The sequence below is a fragment of the Macaca fascicularis genome, chromosome 3 (genome assembly GCF_037993035.2).
Source record: "Macaca fascicularis isolate 582-1 chromosome 3, T2T-MFA8v1.1".
Taxonomy (NCBI): Eukaryota; Metazoa; Chordata; class Mammalia; order Primates; family Cercopithecidae; genus Macaca; species Macaca fascicularis.
The window spans coordinates 20,543,187-20,564,412 of NC_088377.1; the positions used below are offsets into that span (position 1 = coordinate 20,543,187).

The 21,226-nt window shown below is 36.9% G+C and overlaps 1 protein-coding gene across 12 annotated transcripts in view; it reads left to right on the plus strand.

Moving 5' to 3' along the window:
• The window catches only part of CYYR1 (cysteine and tyrosine rich 1), a 105,305-nt gene that overhangs the window by 68,335 nt on the left and 15,744 nt on the right, over positions 1-21,226 (plus strand). The window lies entirely within an intron of this gene.

Sequence of the window (21,226 nt, forward strand, 5' to 3'; positions counted from 1 at the left end):
TCTACCAAAATTAGAATTATTGTCATAGAGACTGATTGTTTTGTGGACTACAGCACAGCCCTAAAATTGAGCCTCTTGTGAAAAAGAAATGATAAGATTAAGGTTCCATCTACTTGCATGAGTTCCATCTACTTGCATTTTCCTTGTCCCACCTAGCTCCAAAATCAAGCATAAAACAGAGACTTCTGACTACAGCAAATACACTCAGACCACATCTATAGCGCAGAATGTAAACACTTTGGCAAAAATAAATTAGCTCATGTGAATAAGAAATAAAAAGAAAAAAAATTCATCACAGAAATATTCATCTATGAGAGCAGACTACCACCTGTTTCACATATGGTATGAAAGATAAGAGATCTTTAAAAAAGTCTCTTCTCCAACATTAGCTCACTGGCATATTACAACATAGAGACCAACAACAGAAAACAGAAAATATATGCGGAGCTAAACATATTATAGAATGAGACTTATGGACACCTGCTTATATATGCAAAGAATCGGAGTCCTCTGGAAGAAACAGACACCGTCATATCTTGCCCTTGTGTGCGTCAAGACCAAGATAAATTGTAAAAGCCAAAATAATTTATTATTTACTTGCTGGAGAGTTCACAGCCTGAAAGAATTTGTGTACAGGAAGGAAACAATTACCTTAATTTTCTTCAAATTTATTTAACTTCATAAGTGACTTATTCTTCTCTTATTGCTTTGTAAATGTAACTAACCGAAGTAATTATTACTTTTCGTGTCAAATTTGCTATACATTTTTGCCCGCTCCCTGACTGTCCTCCTAAGCAAGCAACATAAATATATCCATTTCATCTCCTTTGCAAGATCAAAAAAAAAAAAAAAAAGCAGTTCTCAATTCTATACATAGCAAATAAATTCTGCCCATGCTGCCTTTTGCATTGGGGAGCAGAATATCTTTGGTCTGTTTGGCTTGACTCAATTTCTGAACATCTTTGTCTTTAGTCCTTTGCCTTCCTATATAGACTGTTCTAAATTTCCAAGACATATTGCTTTATTTCATTAGACTTGAGGTGCATAAATCAGTGCTTTATTTTTAAAATTGAGGATGAAATATTTTAGGATGTAAAAATGATTTCGGTACTAATGTTCCTGGACAGATTTTTTTTTTTTTTTTTTTTTTTTTTACTGCTTTTATTTTTCTACTCAGATATCATATATATTTCTTTCTACCCTAAGTCATTGAGGCACTAGGGCAAGCAAGCCAAGATCCTTTGGTGTATGTTTTTGTCCACTTTCATTAAGATATACTTATCCTTTGACACTTTTAATAATACTCATCACCTCTGTTTCTCTCATGGTGTGCTCTTCATCGTCAGTACACTTTGCAGGCTGTCTTTAATTCTTACAACGCTTCAGAGAGGTAGGTAAGTGGGTATTACTGGTCAGGTTTTCATTCAGTCTAACTGTGGGAATCCTTCCATCAAGATAACATAAAACGAAATTGGGTCCCATTATCCTCACTGTACAGATGACGAAAATGAGACCAAAAGATTAAGTGGCAAACGAAGGGGGAAAAGAAAGTCCTTGTGAACGGAGTAGAAAAGTCTTTTCAATTCCAGGTTTCAATTCTGAGTCTTTTGTGTTTACCATGTTACAGACCTCTCTTGGCTAGGGAAAACAAATGGAATGTGAATGTGATGCTTTAGAAATTTCTGTATACAACCTTCTGTAAGAATTAGAAGTGATAACATTAACCAAATACACTGCACAACATGATTTGTCTGTCTTAAGTTTAGCACTAGAGAACTAGGGAAGCATCTATTCAGAACAGGCCTTCGCCATCTTACTGATTTTATTTTATTTGTTTATTTATTTATTTATTTAGATGAGGTCTCGCTCTGTCACCAAGCAGGAGTGCAGTGGCGTGATCTCGGCTCACTGCAACCTCCAAATCCCTGGTTCAAGTGATTCTCCTGCTTCAGCCTCCCAAGTAGCTAGGATTACAGGCATGTGCCACCACGCCCAGCTAATTTTTGTATTTTTAGCAGAGATGGGGTTTCACCATGTTGGCCAGGATGGTCTCGATCTCCTGACTTCATGATCTGCCCACCTTGGCCTCCCAAAGTGCCGGGATTACAGATGTAAGCCACTGTGCCCGCCCTTACTGATTTTATTCTAAGGAAATATGTCACTCACTATGATTTCTTAGATGAAATGCCCATCCTTTTCTTTGAAAATCTAAACGGTACATGGTACAACTATGATGCTTAACAGATATGCAAAACACAACTCTGTCCCACTACTGTTTTACAGGAAACTTTCTACTCTGCTGGCTGAAAGTTTGGCACATCTACGACTTTCCTGCTTACTCTTAGTCCTCAAGTCTTCTATGTCTCAAAACACTCTAATTCAGAAATTTTAAACGTCTAATCTAAGATGTCAGTAAACATCTTAGACTTCATGCAAGGCTTATTTCCATCTTCCAGCTGAAGTCAGCAGTCAATGGGTCACCTGCCCTTGGGGAGAGGGGTGTGGCCAATTGCTGTCTCTTCCCACTCATTTCCCACTCAGAAGTCCTCCCCACCCCCAGTGCAGGCCCACCAGTGTGGGAGCTGTGGTTGGGGAGAGAGAAAAAGAGAAAAGAGGAAAGTTCTTGTTCAGCTCCTGATAAGTACTGTCCTAAGTCACTGGGCCTCTCTGATAGCAGCCTCCAGTACTTAGACACAGCTTCTCCCCTGCTGCCCTGGAAGCCTTGCTGGCATCTGCTACAAGTGTCTGCTTTCCCTTCCTCCTTGCACCAATTCCTGGCCTTCCATCATCCGCTCCACAAAGACTCAGACTCTCCTGTTGTAGCCCATTGCCCTTCCAGGGGGTACTTTCAGGACCTAGAAGAGCTCCAAGCTGATCCTCTATCCTATGTGGCCCACATCTGATGCATGGATAGTTTAATTTCTTGCCTGTTATGGACTCAATGTTTGTGCCACCATAAAATTCATATATTGCAGCCCTAATCCCCCAAATGATGGCATTAGGATGATGGGGACTTTAACAGAGAATAAGGTTCAGATGAGGTTAGGAGGGTGGATCCCCCACCATGATGGGATTAGGATCCTTATAAAAAGAGGAAGAACCACCAAAGCTTCTTCTCTGCCATGTGAAGACACGGCAAGATGGTGGCCAGAAAGTAGGTCCTCACCAAGAACCAAATTTGCCAGCACCTTGGTCTTGGACTTCCCAGCCTCCAGAACTATGAGAAACAAATTTCTATTGTTTGAACCACCTAGCCTGTGGTATTTGTCATAGCAGCCCAAGGTAACTAAGACATTGCCCTATTTTGGGTGGGGTATAAACTTCCCCACACAAGCCCTTTCCAGTTCTCTCCCCGCACTACCATAGATCCCTTCTCTGGGAAAAAAAAAAAAAAAAGTGTTCTGTTCATTGCTCCTCCCTTTCCCTTCCCAGTTTTCCTTTCCACTGCTCAAAAATGTAATCCTCCTCCAGCTAGTCTGATCCACTCACTGATCTTCTGGCATTCCATGTGCATTCAGACCCAGCAGTCTTCCACAAACATAACCTCCTGCTTCACTGTCCAACCTCATTTCTAGCTTCTCACTCACAAATATTGTTAGGTCCTGCACTACTGGACTTGTGCAGTGACCCAAATGCACCAGGTTTTCTCCTTTCCTTCTGACTGTGTTTTGCTTTTGCCTTGCTGTATTAGTTACCTGTGGCTGCCATAACAAATTACCAAAAAATTTTAACTTAAAACAACAGAAATTTGTTCTCTTGACATTCTGGGGACCAGAAGTCTGAAAATAATGTGTCAGCACAGTCATACTTCCCCTGGAATCACTAGAGGAAAAACCTTCCTTACCTCTCCCAGTTTCTGGTGCTGTCAACATTCCTCAGCTCATGCTGAAATCTCTGCCTCTACAGTCACATGGCCTTCCCTTTTTCTGTCTGTCACATCTCGCCTGTGTATCTCTTACAAAAATACTCATCATTGTATTTAGTGCCAACCCAGGTAATCCAGTATGAACCCTACACCTCAAGATTCTCAATATAATTACACCTGCAAAGACTCTTTCCAAATATGGTTAACATTTACAGGTTCTGGGAATCAGGACACGGACATATCTTTTTGGGGACCATTCCTTTCCTCACATCAGTTACCATAGCAGCCTCCCAATTGGTGTCCCTGTCTCCATTCTTGACGTTCATTATCTATTTTTCATTCTACGAATATCATTTTGAAACACACCTGATATAGTTTCACTGTGTCCCCACCCAAATCTCATCTTGAATTGTAGTTCCCATAATCCCCATGTGTTGTGGGTGGGACCCAGTGGGAGGTGATTAAATTTGGGGGGCAGTTACTCCCATGCTGTTCTCGTGATAATGAGTGAGTTGTCATAAGATCTGAGGGTTTTATAAGGGGATTTTCCCTCTTTGCTCAGCACTTCTGTCTCCTGCCGCCATGTGAAAAAGGACGTGTTTGCTGCCCCTTCCCCATGATTGTAAATTTCCTGAGGCCTCCCCAGTCATGCAGAAGTGTGAGTCAATTAAACCTTTTTGCTTTATAAATTACCCAGTCTTGGGTATGTCGGTATTGCAGCGTGAGAATAGACTAATACAACAGCTCTACTCTTGCCACTGTTATTCTTATGTTCCAGTTTTCATGTTAGCATGGCTCATAAGACCCTTCATAAGCTAGACTTAATTCTCCAAGCACATTCACACATTCTCCAAGCACATTAGTCAAACACCCTTCTACCGCCAAAGCTGAATACAGAACTTGCTGTCTTCAACTTTTCTCTCTTAAAACAGGCCTGTGCTATTTTGCCTTCCTACTAGTTTTTTCCTCTCCTTGAATACTCTTTCTCTTCTTCCTTGACTAACTGATCTTTCAAATATCATTTTAATTACTTCTTCCTTAACATCTTTACAATTTGGATTTGATTCTATAAGAAAGACAAGGTCATTTTTAAAAAGCAAATCTGCTAGCAAGAATGCTATGAGAAGCATGCCAACAAAGAAAAATGGCTATAGGGCCTTCAAATAAGATGTCATTTTTGTTATCTGTCTTTCTTCCTGGGAGAGGCCAAATATGACACCTTCTAGATCACTGTTGAATCCACAGCTCCTAGAAAAATACTGACTAGGTACTTCATCTGTAGTAAGTGAATATATGAAGAGATGTGTTCCTTACTCTTTTGCAAGAACTTAGCAAATGTAAAAGGTAGAAATCTTGGAAAGCTGACACCAAATTTAGCTTCTTGAAATTTCAAACCAAATAAAAACATATGACACAAATGAAATATGTCACCTGAATAAGACACATAGTTCAAACTTTAATTCAATAGAGGGCATAAGATCAATATTTATACATATTGATCTTACAAGTCTGCTGAAGGGAAATGGTCACTTGTCTTTCAATGTAGAAAAGAATGTGCATTCTGTAAGCATTTTGCAACATAATAGAGGGGCTTTGATTCTAAATTGATTAGTCTCCCCAAAATTGTTAGTTTTACATTATTAGGATATCATTGTACGAGGCAGTGTGTATGACTCCTTCTAAGGTGGGTCATATGGATATGAGTTATACTTCACTGAGTCCATGGTACTTTAATAACTTGAATTTCAAATAGTAAAAGAGTAAATTATATTTCTTAGCCCCATGTGGTACTGGAACTTCCCTTAGGGAACAATATAAGAAGCAAACTATCTCCTAGACGCAGAAGGGAAAAATAAAAGTCAAGATTTATGGAATAGGGCTGAAGGCTCTATAGCCATTTTTCTTTGTAGGCATTCTTCTCATAGCACTCTTGCTAGCTGATTTGCTTTTTAAAAATGACCTTGTCTTTCTTGTGGAATCAAATCCAAATTCTTGTTAAAAGGCTTATTTTATGTTCTATGACATGAATGATACAAGATTGATGAAACAATCTTTGAAATCATGGACTGGTGAATTGATTGGCATAATCCAAAACTGTTTCTATAAAACAAGTTATGGATGTTGTTCCCTGGAATTTTTATGATCTGGATTTCCTGCTGAGGGTACATTAGTAGGAAAGGGTTCCTTTTCAAATTAAATCTGACCAAATATGAGGATGTTTTAAGGAACAAAGTTACTAGAAAGTTGACCTTGATTCCAAGTAAAGAAAATTTTTAAACTTTGGCACAAGTGCAACTTAGTGTGGCAAAGTTGTGTGTTGTTTGGTAACCTTTTTAAATTGTTAAAACTAAATAATAAGTTACTGTTCAATAAATATCTTTCATTACCAGCAGATATTTTCAAGTTTGTCATCCTACTAGATGTTAGTGTTCCAAAAACAAGGAAAATTTTTTAGTAAAAGTTATAAATGACTGAATGAAATTAATGTATACCTTTCCATTAAGATTCACCCACATCTGGTGGGAAACTGATCTTCCTTGCTGAATGCGGGTTAGATCAGCAATAGGATATTGCATAAATATTCTATAAATATTGGATAAATATCAATAAATATTCTATTTATCTGGGTCTACACAAATTTGGAAATTTCTAGCTTGCTAGACTATTCTCCCCATTGGGGATGCACTGACCTATTTTCATATAATCAAACATATCCTTCAATGGCTATATATAAACAGAAAAGACTGTTCAGCATCTTATTTCTATAACATTTTGTTAATGTTTACTAGTTTTGTATATTTATCAGAAAAAAAATGAATCTATGTTAAATATTCATTTTGTACATCCATAATTTCTTCCCATATTTTAAATGCATTTAGTAGACTGAGAAGAAAATAATAGTAATATTCATTAACAGTATTTCTTTTATATAATCTCTGTTGATGGAAATACTTCAACTTAAGTCACTATCTCTTTTGTTCTTGAGACATTGATGCTAAAATATTCTTCTTTTCCAGTTCCACACATCTGAATCTACCTGATATTTCTTTCCCTTGGGCTCTGTCCTAGGCTTCCTAAACAAATTTCTATTGAGACAAAGCTCTTAAGCAGCTTCAGACTCCTTGGTGAAAATATTTGCCAACTCAGAGATTCCCAATCTAGCTATGTATTAGCACTACTAGGGTACCTTTAAAAATATAACAGTATCTTGATCTCATCTCCAGAGATTCTGATTTAATTGATTTGGCTTAAGGCCCAGACATCAGCATTTTTGTGATTTAACTGAAACCTAACTTGAAGCCAGAGTTGAGGATCACAGCCTTCACTCCAAGACAAAATGGGTTTGGCCCTCAAATTCTTTACCAAATCCGGTGCCCTGCCCTGCCCATTCAGCTAAATAACTGGGGAAGTCTAACAGCCACACCCAAGTCCTTGGAAGTTTCATCTGCCTTCTAATGTGGTATTTCCAGGGATTCACCACAGTAATGCTTCCATTTTGTTTCCTTAATTTAAACCCCTTTGATATCCCATTTTGATAACAAGATTCTGGAATCCACATCCTCTTCTTTTAATTGTGAAGTAGATTATGCTGCTGAAACAAATAAACCCTGAAATCTCCGTGGCTTAGCCCAATACTCTTCACTTCTTGATCACGTCAGCAGTTCACCCGTATGGCTCTCCCTCAAGTTAAGACTGTGTGACTCCGCCTCCTTCCATATTGTGTTTTGGCCCTCCCAGAATCCTTTGCTCCCAATCACGCAGACCTGCTCCAGGAGCACAGGGGTTGAAGTGGAAATAGGTCTTTGTGCAGTTGGCGTCTAACTGGATCACACAATGCCCAGTTACACAATGCTCCAATGCAGTTGGAGGTGACAGGAAGTAAACGTGACTTTACTGAAGTGACAGGAAGTAAACATCACTTCCTTTAAGTCTGTCGGGGAAAGTTAGTTACGTGGCCCTTCTGAGATGCATGGGAAGCTGGGAAATGGAGCCTCGCGCAGATAATTGGCAAGTCTTAACTGTTGCAAGCCTGCTGCTAGCACTCACTTGATTTAGATGGATCTGTGGACCCAAAGATTATTACCCCTTTAACTCCTGTTGCTGTTAAATCTACCTCTCTCCGCCCAATCTGCATTAATGTGATCAGAAGAATCTCTATCTGAAGTAATAGCCCAGACTGTAATTCTCCTTATTCTGCCTGTCAACATAGGCAATATAAGTTATGTGAATAACTGCAGGTTGCCTAGTTCTCCAAGTCTACACAGCTTATATTGACTAACTTTCTGCTCCTCTGGTAGAAAAACATTCATTTCTCAGGCTGTTCCTCATTCCTTCTGCCTGTCCTGGTACATGAAACAAAATTCAGTTTGTCTGACTTCTGGAACATAGAAAAGAAACAAAGTTGTGGTGTAAGAACCATCACTCCCATGGCTCAACCCTGGCGTAAATCTCCTCTCTGGTAAGTTCCCTGTAACACGTTACTCTTACAAGAGTAAGTAGCACCCTGGCCTATGGGAATTTCAAAGAATACAGTGAAACATTCAAACACATTATAAGAACTGCTTCTAAAAATACATCTGATTTTTAAACCTTTTTTTGTTCTCCTTTTAAAATTGACAAATAGTAATTACATATATTTATGAGGCACAATGTGGAGTCCCAGTTCGTGTATACATGCATAACATATTCTGAAACTGTTACCCTTTTAAGGGAAAAAAAAAAATCACGTAAGATATCTTCCATACCAACTACAGTGTCCTGGTGTAGTCCTCTTTTGCCAAGGTTTTTGAGACAAAGGTATATCTTTCCAAATTAGAAATAAGTAATTAAAATTTAGCTAGATAATATGAATGAGTACATGCAGTTATAATTACTTATATTATTTAATATTACCTTGATGATTATTACGTCTCCACAGACTTGAGATTGTTGCTTATCTTGGCAATACATAAGAATTCTTGGAAGAAGATATTCTGTTTCTCCCCCCTCAGAATTGTAGGTGATGTTGGGGGAGATAAGTCTGTGAATAAATATGGATTAATTACAGCTAGTCAATATTCATAGAATTTTGTTCTTGTTGGACTGTAATTAATTATCACACCAAAAATTAACTCACTTCTAATCTTTTTTCAATGTTCTCTAAGCTGAGATTTCCATTTCTGCTTTGCTTTTCTTTCTTGACCTGCAGCAACTGTATTATTAAAGTAGAATTTCTGCTAATTAGCTGTGGTACTAGGGAGCTGGAGGGAACCTTGAGCATTGTCTGATCCAATTAGATTCCAACTGCACAAAGACCTGGATGGAAAGATCAGACTGCAGGAAGTAATCTAAGAATAACTCAAAGATTGTTATTTTTAATTTATGTTTAACAGAAGTTTAAGAACATTAGTTTCAGAAAAGGACAATTAAGAGTCCATTGATAGGACAAGTAAAGCAAACTTCCTATCTGTGCATGCTCATTATGCTAAAGGTTTGTGTAATGCAGTATTAAAGACTAGATATGCCTTTTACAAACATGTTCATCTTTGGAAAACAAAGGTGGTTAAAGTCAGACCAGTAAGCAACAACAGTAAGCAACGTTTATCTCCTGCACTCCTTGTGATACCTTTCCAGGCCTGATCCATCCCTTCTTTCCTACAAGGTGTCGGAACCTTCCCTCTCCAGAGGTCACTCCTTTGGGAGCAGTAAGAGATCTAGTAGACCAAATTTACCTTAAAATGTCACACACATTCAGGGTATTATTCCACAATGGAATAAACTTCCTCCAGACTTAGTGACTTTTAAATACTAGGAGTGTCCAATAGCTTTGGGTGACTTGGGATAGGATAGAGTTATAATAGTCCTTTAAGAGTTTGAACTTGATAACTTTAAGACACAACTAACTTTACCTTCAATGGTTTTTCCTGAATTCTTTTCTCCCCACCTTCTTTCCTGTCCAACTGCCATTGCCAAGTTAAGTATTTTACCATCTTTTGTCCAGATATTTAAAACAGTGTTTTAATTAGAATGCCTGGATATAGTCTGGTACCCATCAAATCCACTCTCCATGTTACCCTTAAACTTATCCATGTTTAGACCATTTCACTTGTTTTCCCATGAACTCCAATAAAAAGTTCAGGTTCTTTACAGTATCATTAAAGACATTCCTTATCTAGAAGACCCCACCCAAACCTCTGCTTATTCTCCAGCCTTACCTCTCTTTTTTATTCCAGCAACTGTCAACTTTTCATGGTCCCTTAAGCACATCATGATATATTACATTCCTATGGCATTTCTGTGTTTTTTTGATCTGCACTGTGCTTCTGCTCTAATTTCGTCAACCCTTTAGGATTCAGAAAGGGTTAACTCCCAATCACATGCATATACACACAACCTCTGTCTCACACAACCAATCTCTACTCACACACACTGTCACACATGCTAACACATTTGATAGATGCTGTACTGTCTGCTGTCATAGAACCTAGTTTGCACTTCCCCATTTGCATTTAATCCTATGCATTGTAATTACATGCATATGCATGTGTCTTTCCCAGTCTTTGTCTTCCTTAAATTTCCAGCTAGAGATTTTTAAAATTGTTTCATGAGGCATAATTTATTATTCTCTTTGACCTTGAGATTAATTTTTTTTTTGAAATATGATCTGCCAGAACAGATGGCCACTAGAACTCCTCATAGCCTCACTCCTGCAAACTTGCCCAGGACTTTGTGGTACCACTTACATGTTTAGATGAAAATTAAATGGAACTGAGATTTGGGGGCATTTGTCTCTGTCATTCATTCTTTATAATTCTAGCTCACATCTGTAGACTCAAACTTGAACCTAGAATTCTAATAATGCCAACCATACAAAGCTGCAGTGTGTATGAATGTCTGTGTCATTGTTTGCCAATTCCCCTGCCTCTGCTACTAAATTGAGCACCTCTATTTCCTTCATGTCTTTCTCAGTGGTTACAAATAACAGGTCTAGGGACCAGTATCTAATTAAAGCTAGGCCAATTACAGTATCTCTGGCCTTGGCCACGTGAATTGATATAAAGGTAGGTCCCCAACTCTAGCTAGGCCAATCACGTTCCTTCTCTGGGATTGTATCTACTGGAATAAGATGAGATTGAGATCTAATGGATAGACATAAAACTCAGAAACTATTTGGAGCTGTGTATTAGCAGCATCTATAGTGAAAGAGAATGATATTGATGCTAGGATGAAAATAGGTTGCTTGTGAATTTTAATGAGCATGAAGCTAGACCCTAAAAGGAAGCCAAAGTATGACAGCACCAATCAATCACATCAGGCTGATAAAGGTGAGGTTGTGAGCAAGACATCTGAGGAGGTGTGACTGGGCAGGAACTGTTGGGTCTGGGCAGCCTCAGGCTTGTGAGAGTTGTATGCAGATAATGTCAGAACCAGGCAAATCACTGACAGCCCCAGAACAGGAGATCTCCCTGGCAGACAGCAATCAATCACAGGCTTATCTCAGCAGAGAATGGGAACTTGTGAGGACCCAGGCAAAGGATCACAGTGGCCTGGGTGGGCAGGCCAGCTTGTAGTGTGTAGACAAAAGCAATCAGTAGAGCCACAGGAGAAGACACTGGGTTAGGCACGTGGACTCATTGTCCGGGGTCTACTACACCATCACAGTTTGATACCTTCTTCAGCAGTTACTTTGGAAAGGTTTACAATCTCCAGTATCAACCCGAGTTTTATTAGAACCTTATTAAATCTTTAAATATCCAACTGCCCCCAAAAAGTAGATGCTGTTCTGCCAGGTCATTGACTGCGTGAGCCTCCATATTTATTTGAAACTCTCCATCTTTGATCAATGGAAATGAAAGAGTATTAGCTCTGAATTTCCATAATCACATTCAATCTTTTAAGTCTTATATGCTCTCAGGACTTAAATCTCAACAAATGGACTTTCAATAGAAATCCTTGTAGTCACTATTAAAAAACTAGTTTGTAACTTTTTTTTTTCCACTCAAAGCATGACAAAAAGGTAAAGAAAGAAAAAGAAGAAAGTCCTGTCTAAAGTAATCATCATAAGCAAGTTAAGGTAATTAGCTTAGTGGGAAGTTTTGGCAAAGGTTACTTCAAAAGGGTGAACCATGCCAATGCATTGTAAATGAGAGTATTGTATCTAGAAGCAATTGAGGATTTTTCAGGTTTGGAATGAGAAAGGCAGGAAAGCCTGTGTGCAGTGGTTGTGTCTATTTGACTCTAGTCTGTAATTGCAAGTTTCATATTTTTCTTTTCAACACATTTTGATAGACTGTATTGTGTGGCAGAATGCAATCACCCATAGGGAAGGCATTCTTACACTCTTGCCTTTCACTCACTGCCCCGTTGGATCAGTCATCAGGTCTTAGAGCTTAAATTTCACAGACATTCCAGAAATTATTTTCTCCTCTCTTTCTCTACTTCCCAAGTAGAATTTTTTCATCTTCACATGCCTAGTGCTTAGTAGAGTGTCTGGCACTCCACAGCATTTGTTGAGTGGATAAGAAAATGAGAGCAAGGCAGGCCATTGCAATCTACTCAGCTCTGTGGTGGAAATTAGGACTGCCAAGCTCCAGTTTTAACTGTAGCACAAAACTAGCTGGAAGAACTTTGGCAACTATTTTATTTTAGCTCCTCACATACTTGGTTTTGTTACCATCAAAACATGTGAGTTGTATTCAGTGTCCCTAAAGTACTCTCTGGTTCAAAAACCTGTTACATGTAACCAAGAAAAAGCATTAAGAAAGTATTACTACTCTCTTTAGTGTATTATATTTATACTTTAAAAAGAAAACCAATTCTCTTTTGCTGAGTATGATCAAATAATTTCATTGTTGTCTTGTCATAGTCTTCTATGCCTGGAGATAGTTGACCTTCAAAATCTCTTTGTTTACTGTCTAGTGCATGGCTCTAAAATCCTTAAAGTATTATGTATCATTCAACTTTGTATCGTAGTATGCAGAATACTGCCAGCACATACTGATGCTCAATATATATTTCTTTTTTTCCTTTTTATTTTTTTGAGATAGAGTCTCATTCTGTCACCCAGGTTGGAGTGCAGTGAGGCGATCTTGGCTCACTGCAACCTCTGCCTCCCGGGTTCAAGCAATTCTTGTGCCTCATCCTATCAAGTAGATGAGACTACAGGTGTGTGTCACACACTGGCTGATTTTTGTATTTTTTGTGGAGGCAGGGTTTCACCACGTTGGCCAGGCTTGTGTTGAACTCCTGGCTTAAGGGATCAGCACTCGTCAGCCTCCCAAAGTGCTGGGATTACAGGTGTGAGCCACTGCCCCCAGCCGCTCAATATATATATAATGAGCAAAGTCGTGAATGTTGCTATCCAGTGGTAGTCATTTAGAATTGTAGGCAAAATGATTGAGGGATAAATCAAACATATAAGGTGCTTTGTTTTTCAAAAACGAGTTTGTTTCTCCCTCATGCAAAGGAAACCGGAGTTGGTATAGCATCCCCATGTTGTTATCAGGGATACAATTATACCTATTTCAGTACTACTGAGTCAGTACTGCTTTTCCAAATATTGCTGTTAAATAAACAGTTAAATGAATCACTTTCATGTACATATCATTAAAATGTTTTAGAAACTTCTGTAACTATGATTTACTGCATTTAGATTGTGACATGTGGTATGCTGTGTTGTGCAGTCTCAAAGCTGTACTGACAACTAACCAAATAATGACATTTGGTATCCACACAGTTAAATATATATCTTATATATATAATATATATGTATACAAACAATATGTGTATGCATGTGTATCAAACCTTATAGAAAACTGAAAAATCGTGTTTGATTTTTTAATATGACCATTTTTGAATCATATGTATTTGACTCTCATTAAATCTATATTGGCACAAAATCAGGTAGGAATTGGGCACTTGTTCAGAAAATTCGGTCAGTGCAAATAAGTGCAAACCAGGCAGTTCTTAAAGGGTACTTGTTGTTCATCCATCAAAGCATTTACCGTTGAACTCTAGGGATAAAGTGTTATTCTGTAGGTTGTGCTACAATCTACAACATATTCAAGGCCACTTTTTAGTCTCATTTTGTATACTACTTTGACATCAAAGTAATGTATAGATTTCTTGAAGATCTCTCACTGAGCCATAAAATTTAATTCTACATAAGATATGAAGAACAATCCCAATTAATGAAATTGAATGCAGTCTCCTTCTTTCCTGGTTCTGATATGCATTTTTAGAACTTTTCTACAGGATCCCAGTGTACCTGTATATTCCTTAAAACTGCCATTTCCACATTAAATATTTGTTTTGGTTTAGATGGTATAGCAATTTTGGCAAAGGAGTATGGCAGTGTACCTGTATGCTCCTTAAAACTGTCATTTCCACATTAAATATTTGTTTTCGTTTAAACTGTATAGCAATTTTGGCAAAGGAGTTGTATTAGGTAAGATTCAGTTGGGTAGCATATCACACAGACACGTGTTCTCACTCAAACTAGAATAACAGAGACTTTAATAATTTTTTTAAACTAGTTTGTTTCTCAGGCAAAGGAAATGGGAGTTGATATAGCATCTCCCTGTTGTTATTAGAGATACAAACTCCATCAAACTCATACCTCTTCCATCCCTAGGATATGGCTCTTGTCTTCATGGTCTACCTTGGAGACTAGAGCTCAGCCATTACACTCCTATTTCAGAAAGCCGAAAGGAAGGTAAGATAGAAAATGGGAGAAAAATCCCATTCCAGCCATCTTTTAAGGAGATTTTCTGAGAATTGACACAAAATATTTTATTACAACGTATTTTCCAAAACTTATCATGTAAAAAAAAAAAAAAAAAAAACCACTAGCTGTAAGGCTACCTGGAAGATGTAGTATTGGCCAGGCATAGTGGCTATGTCTGCAATCCCAGCACTTTGGGAGGCTGAAGCAGGCAGATTGCTTTACCTCAGGAGCTGGAGACCAGCTGGCAACATGGCAAAATCCTGTCTCTAGACAAATTACAAAATTAGCTGGCCATGATGACGTGTGCCCATAGTGCCAGCTACTGGGGAGGCTGAGGTGGGAGAATCACTTGAGCCCAGAGGTTGAGACTTCAGTGAGCCACTGCACTCCAGCCTGTGTGACGCGGTTAGACCTTGTCTGAAAGAAAGGAAGGAAGGCAGGAAGGGTGGAAGGGAGGGAGGGAGGGAGGGAGGGAGGGAGGGAGGGAGGGAAAGATGTAGTCTTTATTTTAGTCAACCCTCAGACTTCTTGTATCAAGGAAAATGTAGAAAATGAATATTGGAGTACACAATTGTCTCTGTCATGGGGCTTGAGTCAATAAATCATGTAAATTTATTCATTCAAAGAGATATTAGTTTCTAGTTTTATTATCATGAGGCTAACAGAAAGAAGTTATCTCTGAAGCTCCAAGAAAGAGGATATGTTGAGTGAAGTTATTAAGAATTTTACAGAATTTGTTTTTTTGCAAGTAATGTAGACTTACTGGAAAAATTACATGGATTGGTGTTCCTACTCTCCTAAGCATTTTACACTTGCAGTAGTAACAATATGTAATAACAATTTAACTATTCAAAATTATAGTCTTCTTATTTGATACACATATACATAGATGTACATGTAACCAGATTCATAGAGATAAAAAAAGAAATAGAGATAGTTCTGAGATCTTATGATTAATATAAGTACTGTTAATACTGAAAATTATACTCCATTGAGTTTGTTTTTCTATTATTTTCTGTAATTATTTAAGCAACAGAGAAGAAAATGCATTATTTTTAAGTTAAGCAAGTCAAAGTGTTACTAAAATTGCCAATGATTTTATAATAAAATATTGTATTCAAGGGTATTATAATATTTTAATGAATTGGCCAAAAGAATGAATTACTGAGGAAATAGGATGGTCTGATATACAATTTTGTCAAGATTTATTCTCATGTATGTAGTCGACTTTCAGCCCTATAGTTGGAATAGGATTTTTATCATTGCTTTAATTCATCTCATGTGTATCATCACAAATAATTAAGTCTACTAAATATTCCCTTCTTATAACAAAAGATAAAAATGTTTTAGCTTCACTTAAAATTTATTTTTTTATTTTAATAAGAAATAAACCCATTTTAAGTTTATTATTTTGAAGTTATGGTTACTTTCTCCAGAAATTTCTGATACATTTACCTTTGACTTATTTCAAAGGTAAAGGTATTTTATTTCAAACTCTTATTTCCCTATGAAAGTTTCTGTTAACAAAAATATTCTAGAATTTTCCCCACTTTTTATATAGGTATCAAATATAGATGTCAGATATCTGCATGGCCTTTTTAATGTTTCTATTTTATTGGGACTGCTGTTACTAAATTATTACATAGAATATTCATAAGCCCTTTGATTTACAGTTTTATAAAATGCATTTGTAAATTGGGTCATATCCAAGAAGAAGAGAAATATTACACTGGTGTACTTTTCATATCTGCTATTTTCTGTAAACATTATTTAATATTAATAGCAAAACCACATCAAGATAACTAGTAAGCTGCTGTATAGCCGTGCTAAGCCTAAAAGTGTTACTGTAACATGGCAACATTATCAGAATCTTGTTTTACTCACGAAAAACTATTTGTGGAATAAAATATATTATCTCTGAGCTTTGTTATAAAAGACAGTTTCATATGATTATTTCAGCCACCACAGATATGTTTAATATCTTGATTATAAAATCTCATTTTGCAAAAAAAGAAAAAAAATTAGCTAAATTAGAACCTAGAAACAGTCCCATACAAGCCAACTGATTTTTGACAATGGTACAAAAGCAATGCAATGGGGGAATGAGGACTGCTTTTAACAAATAGTACTGAAGTAGTTGGCTCTCCACAGGCCAAATAATCTATTAATAATGAACCTCAACCTAAATCTAGTACCTCATACAGAAATTAAACAAAAATAGATCATAGGTTTAAATATCAAATGTAAAACAATCAGTCTTTTAGAAAGAAACGTAGGAGAAAGTCTTCAGGACCTAGGGCTTGGTGAAAAGTTCCTACATATGACCATAAAGCGCAATCCATAAAAGAAAAAAATGGTAAATTAGACTTCATTTAAAAACCTTTGCTCTGTGAACGACCCTGTTGAGAGGATGAAAAGATGTGCTCCAGACCAGTAAAAATATTTGCCAACTATGTATTTTATAAAGGACTCAAATAATTCTCGAAAACTCAACAGTAAAATAACCAAGCCATCCAATTAGAATATGGGTAAAAGACTTGGGTAGACTTTTCACTGAAGAAGATGAATGGCAAATAAGCTTTCGAAAAGATGTTCAACCTTGCTAGCCATTACAGGAATGCAAATTAAGACCATGACGAACTACCACTACACGTAATGTTTTATCTATTAAAACAGCTAAAAAAAAAATGTACGAAACTACATACTGGCAAGGATGCAGAGAGGATCTCTCATACCTTGCTGGTAGGAATGTAAGATAGTACAGTCACTGTGGAAAATAACTTGGCAGTTTCTTTACGACTCAAACATACATTTATCGTACATCCCAGTAATTGCACTTCTGGGCATTTATTGCAGAGAAATGAATACTTATGTCCACACAAAAATCTGTACACGACTGTTTATAGCAACTTTATTTGTCAAACCAAAATGTCCTACAATAAATAATGGTTAAACAAACTGTGTTATAGCCATATCATGGACCACTACTCATCTAGGAATGAACTACTGATACATGGCAGAAACTGGAATGGATTCCAAAGGCATTATGCTGAGGGAAAAAAGACTATCTCCAAAACTCACATGCTGTATGATTCCATTTGTATAATCTTCTTGAAATGACTAAATTACAGAAATGGAGAACAGATTAGTGATGCCTGGGGTTATTGATGGCAGAGAGAAGGCATGTTGGATATGACCGTAAAGCAAAGCAATAGCACAAGGGAAATATTTTGTGATGATGGAATAGTTTTGTACCTTGCTTGCTGTAGTGGTTATATGACTCTGTGCATGTGTTAAAATGACATAGAACTATACATACACTTTACAGTAATGTCAATTTCCTGCTTTTCATGTTGTGCCATTGTTACTTAAGATGTAACCATTTGGGGAGACTGGGTGAAGGGTACATGAGCTCTCTCTGTACTCTTTTTACACTTCTTGTGAAATTATAATTATTTTAAAATAAAAGTTTAAAAGGAGAGGAAAATGTGCAAACCTTGCAAGGCGTTGCTTTAAAAGAAATAAATTCTCTGAAATTTTTTCAAGGTTTTATTGATGCCAGATTTTTCAAATTAATAGCTTCTCACTTTCCAACAGTTGACTGAGCCAATTATTTATATGCAGGAAGGTTACTATTTGTTTATTGTTTCTTTTTATTAATTACAAAGTAAATATTGCTGTAAATTTTATACTTGCCATATCTTAAATAACTAATTTATGATTGCTAATGGGTATCAAAGGATCAAGGGCACCAACATCATGATTTAATCAAAAAAACTAATTTAATACATTAGTTGCAACCTCATTACTGACCTCAAGAGCAGGCACTTTTGCAGGAGCTGCCAACAAGGAAACAAAATGTGACTAATTTTCTACTTTCTTCTATTTAAGAAAAGAATTAATGAATATAAATATGTCCCAATTTGATATCTTAACAGCTTCCATAACGCATAGTTTGGAAACTCTGTGCCTGAATAACTGGGCCATTGATTATTTCTGGAACATAAATTAAGTCCTCCAGTTTAATCTTATTTGGACCTGAAACTTACAATAAGGAAATTTCCAGATTACTTTTAGTTTTCTTACTTCAAATTATCTCCTTTCATAGATCTTTTTTCTTGAAAAGACTTATTTATTAAACTACTATACTCTGCTATTATTTAATTACTAATAGCAACACATCCAAATATGTCTCACATTCTGCCATCTTAATAACAAAGTAAAAATTCCTATAGAACTATTTTAAAGAAGTATATTGATACTCCTAATGGCATTGTATTTTTGTATGTGAGTGGGGAAAAGTGTTAGAGAGAAAAATATCCTCTGGAAAGTATAAATACAGCTTCACAATCCCTTATATGCACTTTCACTTTTCAGAGTTTTCTGAGGATTTCAGAATTGCAGATGAAGGTCAGTTGGTGGCCAGACTTGACCTGAACAAACCTGGGGCTTTTGTCTAGTCCCCATATAATCTAACAGCATTAATATTCCCACCTTCACTGTAGGAATGTAAACGTTCTCAAGATGCTGTCCTAGCTGCCCCTGGGTATATTTTACGATGTGTAGTGTACGTATTTTCTTTACAAAATCTGAACATTTCTGACTGTGAGACAGATCTGGCCCCAATGGTTTGGGGTAAGAAATTATGGCCAGTCCCAGAAAAGTATAGGATCGATGTTCAGGTACCACTGAGAATAAGGACCTATTTGTCCAACAGATAAGTCCAGGAGCACAAGACTCATGACAAGAAATTCGGGAGGAGAGTCAAATGAGCACCAAACTGACGTTCACTTTATAAATGAGGAAACTGAGGCGCAGACAGGTTGAGCAACATGCCCAAGGTTCCCCAGCTATAGTTGGTACCTAGGTGATCTGCCTTTAGAGATCATGCTTTTACACCACAAAGAATGGTTTGTGAAGACTTAAACCTGTAAGCCTCCACAGTGTAACCCAAAAGACAGCAGTCAAAGTGGAGCCAGAGACTGGGTCTCTGAGATGAAAGCATAAGGATTTCATAAAAGTTCGTATCCTTACAAGTAAAACTCCAAGCTCTGGGATACCGGCAGTGAGGCTGATGCTCCCCAAGTATGAAATTGGAGAATCCTTTCATGGAGAAAAATGAATAGCCCCAAGGAAAAGATCTATGGGGACTGATCTCAGTTTGTCCTGTTCCTTGGAGCTCACCTGTCAAATTCTGGCTTGCACACTAAACTTCCAAGTAGCTACTTCAAGCATTTTTTTTTAAATAGGAGAGAATTCAAGGATCACCAGACATTTGAAGAAAACATCAAACGTGAATGAGATCAAATGAACAATCAATAAAAAAGAACCTAGACAGGATGAGGAAATACAAACAGTGGAGAAAGTATCAAAGAACATATCATTGTGCTTTCAAAGATTAAGACACTGAATGAATGGAAGAAACACAGGCAATGAAAACAGGGAGGGGAGTGCAATAGAGGATGAGATAAAGCACCCGAAAATTAAAAATAAGATAACTGTAATTTAAAGCTCAGTAGAACTTTGGAAGATAAAGTCAATTCTCCAGAAAGTAGTTTTTTAAAAAGGATTTTAAAAAACAGTTAGAGAATCAATCAAGAAAGTTCAGAAGCTTATTTCAGAATGGGTTTCCAGAAAGAAGAACACAGAAAATAGTGAAGAAAAAATTAACATTGTATGGAAGAGTTTCAAGAAGTGAAGGACATGAGCCTCTGAACATAAAGAATCAAAAGGACCTGGCAAAATATATATATTTTAAATCCAGGCACATTATGAAATTTTAGAATGCCAAGAGTAAAAAGAAAATGCTAAGAACTTCCAGAAAGACAGAAAAGGAAAAAACAGTATCACACAAAGAAAAGTAACTATAATGCCATGGGACTTCTTTACAGCCGCTCCAAATTCTAGAAGACAATGAGCAATGCCCTCATATTTCTAAGAAATAATGTCTTTCAGTTTAGAATTTCATACATAGATAAATTATCAGTCATGTGAGAGTGAAGCATTGAGTCATTTTCAGGCATTCGAAGACTTGAAAAATCTACTTTCCTTTGAGTCCATTTTTAAGAAGCCTTTCAGGAATGTGCTTCAACAAACAATGCAGTTCACCAAGAATTAGCAAGAATTGGGTCCAGAAACTAAATGTGAGGACCACCAAACAGGGATCAAGGGGAACAGTTCCAGGTTCAGAACAACCAGTCAGTAGTCTTAGTTGTTGTAAGAAGGAAATCGTCATGGGAACAGAACAGAACTGATAAGCTATTTTACTGTGTTTGAGTAAGGAAAAGCTACTGATAATGTGGGAAAGATTTCTAGGAATTTTTGCAAGGAGCGGATATCAATATGTATGTGGAAAAATTAAAATTCATGGAAATTGTTTAAAAATTATAAGTTGTAAAAGAAATGCAATAATAATTTGTAAAAGGTAACCAGGATTCATTGCTTGGCTCAACAGATAGCAAAGTTATGGTAATGTAAATACTGAAGACTGATTTAACCAGCCATAAAGCTTGTCTGAGAGATCTACATTCCCAAATACTGTAAGAAGTAAAAACAAAAAAATTAAAGAATGTAATAATAATATTGAGAAATAGGAGAAAGGGCATTAGAAAAAATAACTGAAAGGGTTGAAGTGGTTGCTTTTGGTGAATATGCAA